Genomic DNA, 6,642 nt, shown 5'->3' with positions numbered 1-6,642 from the left:
GTTTTAATAATGCTCTTAACCTCTGCTTTGCTGTATTTTATGTCAACATCAATGTTGTCTTTACCTGCTGCTTTCTTGGCATATATCAGCCAGCTCATTCCCCTAAGACACGGTGTTAGGTGGGGAAAGTTACCATGTATATTGTAGAGTTGTGACGTTCGCGAACGAACCGATTCTTTTGAACGGCTCATAAACATGAACGATGGGAGCCGAGTCGCGGCTGGAGGGGAGCCGTTCTTTCTGTTGTTCTTTTTTTCCTATGCGTGTTTCACACAGATGCACACAAATTAGCTCCTCCGCGAGACAGAACAGTTATAGGGGACGCACATGGCACCCTTTAGCGTCAATATGAGACGCAGATAGTCTATCTGCGTCTCATATTGAAGCTAAAGGGTGCCATGTGCGTTCGATGTAGACGAAATGTCAAAAGCGTCAGTATATGACGACTTGGGATGAGAATGCGTTGGCCGAACAGCATGATGATAGTTGTGCACGCATCCTTCACGTGAGTACTCCAGTGGAAAAAACCCTGCGTGCCTCTGTCATTGGGTAGGAGCGGAGCCATGACTTGTCCACGCTGCCACATGCTTACTCCAGTTTAAAAAAAAAACCAAAAAAACACGTGCGAGTGCCTCTCTGTCTCAGTGCCAACGTCAGTAATAGCGGGTCGTTAGGTATTGTGTGAATAACGTAAGTCAACGTAGCTTTACACATACACACACTTTGTACTAAAGGTAAATCCAAAATAGTGATGTCACTGTCTAAGCAGAGGGATGTTGTGCAACCCTATGGAATATAGTCCACACATGACAAATGAGGTAATAATCAATATTTCAGAATAATTCAAACTCAGATATTGGTGTGTGTTATCTGAGTTTTAATTATTTGACTACAAATCTCACCTCATAATTCCTCCCAGTGATTATTTCCAGGTCTGTTGTATAGGACTAGATGTTGATATCCCTCAATACATACTTGGGGCTCCGATGGAACTCCGTGGGATGGTCAAATGAGTGAGGGCACCCTTTGGGTTATCAAGTGGGCGCCCTCCTTCTTTGGTGTTTCGCTGATATACCCACGACACCTCCAGAGGGTTCAGCAGTGACTCCCAGCGTCCCAGGTTCACTCCCTAGGTGCCATCTACTCACTTGAAGGCCCAGGCGGAGTCCTTTCTCTTCATCCACAGCCACTGGCTCCCCTTTTCAGCAGCCCTGGAGAGCTCTTTGACTGCCTGCCGATGGGCCTTCCCTCGCACTCCCATCTCCCCGAGTAGCCTGGATGCTGAGGTGGCTACGAACCCTCTGCAACCTACTTCCGCTGGACGTATGTTCGCTTTCCAGCCTTGTTGTTGGGCATCGGCTGCAAGTTCAGCGTACCTCAGTCTTTTCCGTTCGTAAGCCTCCTCCACTGCACCTTCCCAGGGCACGGTGAGCTCGATGATGTAAACAGTCTTGAGTGAGGCTGACCACAGAACAAGGTCTGGTCGCTGGTTTGTAGCTGTGATCTCAGCTGGGAAGACGAGTTTCTTGTCCAAGTCTGCCAGCAGCTTCCAGTCCCGTGCTTTGCCCAGCTGGCCAGTGTTTGGTCTTGTGGTGGTGAGGCTGGCTTGACCCTCGCCTTCCCGAACAAATGGTGTCAGCTGCCACCGGGATGACGGGAAAGGAAGGGCATTCACACTTGTCCGTCGACTTTCTAGCACTGCTGCAAGACTCTTTAACACCTGGTTGTGCCGCCAGGTATAACGGCCTTGGGTGAGGCTGGTCTTGCATCCCACTAAGATGTGCTTTAGTGTTGCTGCACCTGGGCATAGAGGGCACGTTGGGTCCTCGGCATACCACTGGCTAAGGTTTGCGGGGGAAGGCAGAACATCGTAGGCAGCCCTGATGGTAAAACTTGCCCTGAATGCCTCCATCTCCCACAACTCCTTCCAGGAGATCTTCCTCTTCTCCACTCCTTTCCATGCCATCCACTGTCCTTGCTTTGCCTGCGCCACAGCTTGGGCACATCTTCCTGCTTCCTCCTCCCGACGTACCTCCTGGACCACCAGCTTGCGTCTCTGAGATGTAGAGGCCTTGCTCCACACAGGTGTACTGGCCCCAAGGCCAAGACCACTCCTCCCCTCCTGCACTCGGCCCACGATGTCCTTGTGTCTGAGTGCTGCCTTTGCCTGCTCAGTAGCAGCCAATGGGGTCCACTTCCTCCCGGTGGCCAAGATGGGGGCAGCTTGGGCCACGAATGGATCACTCGAATCCAGCAGCATCATCTCCAGTCTGACTTTGGCGCACTTGTACTCCTCTATCAGACTGGAGATGGGTAGGTGTAACATCCCTTTGCCGTAGAGCCCAATTCTGCTAAGGCACCTGGGAAGACCAAGCCACTTCCTTATGTATGAGCTGACCAGTCTCTCCAGCTTCTCAACCTTTGAGAGCGGGACTTCATAGAGGGTTAGCGGCCACAGGAGACGTGGAAGTAGTCCATACTGCATGCACCAGAGCTTCAGCTTGCCAGGAAGCATAGTTTTGTCGATGTTCTCCAGGCCGCTGGCTACCTCCCTCCTGAGCTGCTCTACTTGCTCTTTGTCTTTGAGGGAGGCATCATACCAACGACCTAGGCTCTTCACTGGCTTCTCGGAAACCGTTGGAATGGGTTCCTCGCCAATGTGAAATCGGTGGTCTGACAGCTTCCCCTTGATAATGGAGATGCTTCTAGACTTGCTCGGCTTGATCTTCATGCGAGCCCGCTCAATGTTTTCCTGGAGCTTTCTTAGTAGCCGCACGGTGCAAACCTTAGTCGTGGTGAGAGTTGTGAGGTCATCCATGTAGGCTCTGAGCGGTGGCAGCCTCAGCCCTGGTCTTATACGCTGTCCACCAACTGTCCATCGAGAGGCCCGGATGATGACCTCCATGGCCAGGGTGAAGGCCAGCGGTGAGATGGTGCAGCCAGCCATGATTCCCACCTCCAGGTGTTGCCATGCTGTTGTGTACTCTGCTGTTGTCAAGCAGAGTTGGACATCCTCGAAGTAGGCCTTGACAAGGGTTGTGAGAGCTGCTGGGACCCTGAAGTAGTCAAAGGCTGTCCACAAGAGGTTGTGAGGGACTGAGCCAAAGGCGTTCGCAAGATCCAGGAACACCACATGAAGATCAGTTCCCTCCTTTTTGGCGACCTGGATCTGATGCCAGATGACACTAGCGTGTTCTACACAACCGGAGAAGCCTGAGATGCCTGCTTTCTGGATTGACGTGTCAATCAGATTGTTCCTTTGCAGGTATCCTGCCAACCTGTGAGCGACCACGCTGAAGAAGATTTTTCCCTCGACGTTTAGAAGGCTGATCTGGCGGAACTGGCTGATCTCTGATGAGTCCTTTTCCTTGGGGATTAGGATCCCTCCAGCTCTCCGCCAGGACGTTGGTATCTCCTTCTTTTGCCACACAACTCTCATCAGTTTCCAGAGGAGTCGCAGGACATCTGGTGCGTTTTTGTAGAGCCTGTATGGAACTCCGTTGGGACCTGGAGATGATGCGGCCCTTGCTCTGCGCACGGTTTGTTCTACCTCACTCCACCTGGGTAGGCTGATATCCAGTTCGTGCTCTGGTGGATTAACTGGTGGCATGTCAGGAGGGAGCGTAATTTCTTCCTGGTGTCGATCATCTGTACAGGAATTTTTCAGATGTTCTTCCAGGTCAGCCTTTGAAACTGAGAGACGTCCGCTCTTCTCCTTTGTAAAGAGGCTCTTCACAAATTTGAAGGGATCTTTGTAGAAGCGCGATCTTGTTTGCGCCTTCCTTCTGCGCTTCATTAGAAGGTTTTCAGCTCTCCTCAGTGTTGCAAGCCTGCTCTGAATCTCTTCTTGCAGTAGGTTTATACCTTCCTTCTCCTCCTCTGTGGCCTTTCTCCATTGCTTCTTCAGCTGCCTCCTCTCTTTGACTAGGCGGTCTATTTCTATCTGCCTTCTGGATTTGGTGGGGATTAACGGAGTAGCTCGTTTGCCTTCGACCACTCCAAACCGTTCCACCCCATAGGAATAGAAAAGGTCGCCCATTCTTTCCAACTTCCTCATGGTTGTACCTCTAATCCCCTCCAGTATGTTGCAGAGATCAGTGTTGACCTCCTTCCACAGCATCTTGTCGCAGGCCTTTGGCCACTTGACTAATGGCCTTCGCCCCTGGATTTTCTTCTCTGCTGTTGGTCGTGATGGGTTGGGTTGAGGTTGCTCTCCTGTGCCTTTTTCTTCCTCCTCTAGGACAGGGGTGTTGATGTCCTGCAGACTGTGGTGTGTGTCCTGCTGCTGAACTTCTGTCGACTGACTCGGCCTGCTTCTCAAAAAGTAGCAGTCGATGCGACTTCCCTGTTGACCCTTCCTTAGGCACCCTTTCTTGCCCTGGTGTATTTTCAGGCCTTGGGTGGAAGTTACCTTTGTCCAACCACAAACGCAGTGCTGGAGCTTATGTCCTGCTGTAGCTGTCGAAGCCTCAGGTAAGCTGATCATCAATTTCGTAGTCTTTTCCGTTCCTGTGTTCGTTACCGGGTTATCTGCCGACGAGCCATCTTCCGCCCCCGCTCTCGCTGGCTCAGGGGGTATTTTTTCCTTAGAACTTTTCGTAGCTATGTGTGGGTGGGAACCATACACCTCAAGTGCTGGATCCCGCCACCACGGGTAGCTAGCCCATGGCGGCCCCGTTGGGGTCTGTTCCCTCCTGCCAGCTGTCTTTCCATGCCATCGCAAGGTCTTTCCCTTGTTGTCAGCTGCCCTTTCACAGCAGTCACTGGTTCACCAGATGATCAGGTCTGTTGTATAGGACTAGATGTTGATATCCCTCAATACATACTTGGGGCTCCGATGGAACTCCGTGGGATGGTCAAATGAGTGAGGGCACCCTTTGGGTTATCAAGTGGGCGCCCTCCTTCTTTGGTGTTTCGCTGATATACCCACGACACCTCCAGAGGGTTCAGCAGTGACTCCCAGCGTCCCAGGTTCACTCCCTAGGTGCCATCTACTCACTTGAAGGCCCAGGCGGAGTCCTTTCTCTTCATCCACAGCCACTGGCTCCCCTTTTCAGCAGCCCTGGAGAGCTCTTTGACTGCCTGCCGATGGGCCTTCCCTCGCACTCCCATCTCCCCGAGTAGCCTGGATGCTGAGGTGGCTACGAACCCTCTGCAACCTACTTCCACTGGACGTATGTTCGCTTTCCAGCCTTGTTGTTGGGCATCGGCTGCAAGTTCAGCGTACCTCAGTCTTTTCCGTTCGTAAGCCTCCTCCACTGCACCTTCCCAGGGCACGGTGAGCTCGATGATGTAAACAGTCTTGAGTGAGGCTGACCACAGAACAAGGTCTGGTCGCTGGTTTGTAGCTGTGATCTCAGCTGGGAAGACGAGTTTCTTGTCCAAGTCTGCCAGCAGCTTCCAGTCCCGTGCTTTGCCCAGCTGGCCAGTGTTTGGTCTTGTGGTGGTGAGGCTGGCTTGACCCTCGCCTTCCCGAACAAATGGTGTCAGCTGCCACCGGGATGACGGGAAAGGAAGGGCATTCACACTTGTCCGTCGACTTTCTAGCACTGCTGCAAGACTCTTTAACACCTGGTTGTGCCGCCAGGTATAACGGCCTTGGGTGAGGCTGGTCTTGCATCCCACTAAGATGTGCTTTAGTGTTGCTGCACCTGGGCATAGAGGGCACGTTGGGTCCTCGGCATACCACTGGCTAAGGTTTGCGGGGGAAGGCAGAACATCGTAGGCAGCCCTGATGGTAAAACTTGCCCTGAATGCCTCCATCTCCCACAACTCCTTCCAGGAGATCTTCCTCTTCTCCACTCCTTTCCATGCCATCCACTGTCCTTGCTTTGCCTGCGCCACAGCTTGGGCACATCTTCCTGCTTCCTCCTCCCGACGTACCTCCTGGACCACCAGCTTGCGTCTCTGAGATGTAGAGGCCTTGCTCCACACAGGTGTACTGGCCCCAAGGCCAAGACCACTCCTCCCCTCCTGCACTCGGCCCACGATGTCCTTGTGTCTGAGTGCTGCCTTTGCCTGCTCAGTAGCAGCCAATGGGGTCCACTTCCTCCCGGTGGCCAAGATGGGGGCAGCTTGGGCCACGAATGGATCACTCGAATCCAGCAGCATCATCTCCAGTCTGACTTTGGCGCACTTGTACTCCTCTATCAGACTGGAGATGGGTAGGTGTAACATCCCTTTGCCGTAGAGCCCAATTCTGCTAAGGCACCTGGGAAGACCAAGCCACTTCCTTATGTATGAGCTGACCAGTCTCTCCAGCTTCTCAACCTTTGAGAGCGGGACTTCATAGAGGGTTAGCGGCCACAGGAGACGTGGAAGTAGTCCATACTGCATGCACCAGAGCTTCAGCTTGCCAGGAAGCATAGTTTTGTCGATGTTCTCCAGGCCGCTGGCTACCTCCCTCCTGAGCTGCTCTACTTGCTCTTTGTCTTTGAGGGAGGCATCATACCAACGACCTAGGCTCTTCACTGGCTTCTCGGAAACCGTTGGAATGGGTTCCTCGCCAATGTGAAATCGGTGGTCTGACAGCTTCCCCTTGATAATGGAGATGCTTCTAGACTTGCTCGGCTTGATCTTCATGCGAGCCCGCTCAATGTTTTCCTGGAGCTTTCTTAGTAGCCGCACGGTGCAAACCTTAGT

This window comes from Leuciscus leuciscus (genome assembly GCF_965113295.1).
Source record: "Leuciscus leuciscus genome assembly, chromosome: 1".
NCBI classification, from domain to species: Eukaryota; Metazoa; Chordata; class Actinopteri; order Cypriniformes; family Leuciscidae; genus Leuciscus; species Leuciscus leuciscus.
The sequence above is the reverse complement of the archived record's forward strand: the minus strand, read 5'-3'. Positions refer to the sequence as shown.